At 38.3% G+C, this 3,017-nt stretch overlaps 1 protein-coding gene across 1 annotated transcript in view; it reads left to right on the top strand.

Annotated features, from left to right (window-relative positions):
- The window catches only part of FAM149B1 (family with sequence similarity 149, member B1), an 88,810-nt gene that overhangs the window by 810 nt on the left and 84,983 nt on the right, over positions 1-3,017 (top strand). The window lies entirely within an intron of this gene.

Consider the following 3,017-nt stretch of genomic DNA (forward strand, 5'->3'; position numbering starts at 1 on the left):
AGTAGCTGGGACTACAGGTGCCCGCCACAACACCTGGCTAATTTTTCGTATTTTTAGTAGAGACAGGATTTCACTGTGTTAACCAGGATGGTCTCGATCTCCTGACCTCGTGATCTGCCCACCTCAGCCTCCCAAAGTGCTGGGATTACAGGCGTGAGCCACCGTGCCCGGCCTCCTTATCCCTTTCTTAACTTCTCTGTGCCTGTCTGTGAAATAAGGAAAGCAAAACCGCAGATACTGCCATTTCACCCCTATATATGTCATTATGTATCTCTAAAAATTATGGACATTTTTGTATGTAGTCATAGTGCTATTATTAAATTTAATGATATTTCTTTATCATCTAATTGTCAATTCATAGATTTCCCTGGCAGACTAAAAAAATGTCTTAAGTCTCTATTTCATAGCTTGAATTTGTATTTATGATCCTTTCCACTTTTTCAAAGACAAACTCTTGGTTGTGGGATCACTGAATGAGAGACATACAGATGACTCTGCACAAATTGATCTCCACTATTTGAGAAATAATTTAAAGTGCGAGCTCCACTGACTGGACTCTTAGCTTTATCTTTATATAGAACAATGGTACAATTCACTAAAATCTCCAACTCTTCATTTCCTTCTAGAGGCCTTCCTCTGAGAGCCAGACTACTAGGATTTGAATCTTGGCGTCATCACTTACTAACCATGTGACCTTAAGCAGGTTACTTAATCTTTCTGTGCCTTAGTTTCCTTTGAAATAAGAGTATTTGAGATTTATGACATACATTTGCATATTAAAGACCTGGAAGACCTCTTGTAAAGACCTGTGTAACTTTGTTTAACCTATTACAGTTGCTAAATTTATTTGACTACAGAATTTTGTGAGGAAAGTCTACCGTAGATTACTAGGAACATATATTGATTGACCCCATAGATTACTGGAACATATAATGATTGACCCCATAGCTTAATCCAGTGCACACATTGGAGTCTCTAGAGCAGCAATATTCAATACGAATATGATATAAGCCACATATGAAATTTAAAATTTTCAGGTGATCACATTAAAAAAGAAAGGTGAAATTGGCCGAGTGCAGTGGCTCATGTCTTGAATCCCAGAACTTTGGGAGGCGGAGGTAGGAGGACCATTTGAGGCCAGGAGTTAGAGACCAGCCTGAGCAACACAGCAAGATCCCCATCTCTAAAAAAAATTAAAAATTAAATAATTGGCCAAGTGTGGTGGTGAGCACCTGTAGTCTCAGCTACACAGGAGGCTGAGACAGAAGAATCCTTTGAGCCCAGGAAGTCAAGGCTGCAGTGAGCTATGACCACACCACTGTACTCCAGTTTGGACAACACAGCAAGACCCCATCTCAAAAAATAAAATAAAAGTGAATTTTTTTTACCTTTTTAATTTGAAATAATTATAGACTCACAGGAAGTTGTAAAACTTCCTAAGTACTAAGAGTCCCATGAACCCTTCACTTATCTTCCCCCAATGATGACATCTTATGTAACTGTGGTATAATTTCAAAGCCAGGAAACTGACATTGGTACAATACTGTTAACTAGACCTACAGACCTTATCCAGTTTTTACATCCGCTCCTATGCATGGGTATGTGTGTACATAGTTCTTTCTATGCAAGTTGGTCCCATTTACAGATTACTGCAAATATGACTATAAATCAAGATAGCTGTTTCATCACCACCAAGGAACTTCACTGGGTATCCCTATCCCTTTATAGTTATATCCACTCTTGTCTTCATCCATGGCAACTGTTAATCTGTTCTCTACCACTATAGTGTTGTCCAATATACCATTATATAAATGGCCCTTAAACAATGCAGGGGTTAGGGGTATCAACCCCCTGTACAGTAAAACATCCACGTTTAACTTTTGACTCCCCCAGAACTTAACTACTAATAGCCTACTGTTAACTAGAAGCCTTACCAATAACATACTCAACACAAAAATAGACTGGTAGTTACGCATATTTTACACATTCATGACATACCTTTTTCTGAAATGTTTTCGATATTTCTAGGTTACATGGTTCATCTGTTGAGTTTCTTCGAATTGTTGCAAATCTCCAAAAAGTTTTCCAATATATTTATTGAAAAATTCTGCATATAAATGGGCTCACACAGTTTAAACGTGTGTTGTTCAAGGTAAACTGTAGTATTTAATGGTTTTTTGTATTGGCTTTGGCTTTTTGCACTAAAAAGCATGGTGCTCTTGAGATCCATCCAAGTTGTTGCGTGTATCAATAGTTTATTTCTTTTTATTGCTGAATAATATTCCATTATGTGGAAATATCAATGTTAAAGGACATTTGAGTTGTTTCCAGTTATTTTTTTCAATTGTAAATAAAGCTGTTGTGAACATTTGTATACAGATTTTTGTATGAATGTAAGTTTTCATTTCTCTAGGCATAATGCCCAAGAGTGCAACTGCTAGGGCTCTGGGTAAATGCATATGTTTAGTTTTATTAGAAACTGTCAAACTATTCCAGAATGGCGATACCATTTGACATTCCTGCCAGCAATGTATGAGACATCCGGTTTCTCCACATCCATGCCTGCATTTTTTGTTATCATTATTTTTAATTTTAGCTGTTCTAATTGGTGTGTGGTGATATCTACTACATTTTCAACTTGTAGTGACATTAATTTTAAGAATATATTTTGTTTAACCCAATATATCCAAAATATTATCATTTTAATATGTAATCAAGATAATATAATTAGGCCGGGCGCGGTGGCTCATGCCTGTAATCCCAGCACTTTGGGAGGTCGAGGTGGGCAGATCACGAGGTCAGGAGATCGAGACCATCCTGGTTAACACGGTGAAACCCTGTCTCTACTAAAAATACAAAAAATTAGCTGGGCGTGATGGTGGGCGCCTGTAGTCCCAGCTACTCGGGAGGCTGAGGCAGGAGAATGGTGTGAACCCAGGAGGCAGAGCTTGCAGTGAGCTGAGATCACGCCACTGCACTCTAGCCTGGGTGACAGAGCAAGACTGTCTCAAAAAAAA

The sequence above is a fragment of the Mandrillus leucophaeus genome, unplaced genomic scaffold, assembly GCF_000951045.1.
Source record: "Mandrillus leucophaeus isolate KB7577 unplaced genomic scaffold, Mleu.le_1.0 Scaffold39, whole genome shotgun sequence".
NCBI lineage: Eukaryota > Metazoa > Chordata > Mammalia > Primates > Cercopithecidae > Mandrillus > Mandrillus leucophaeus.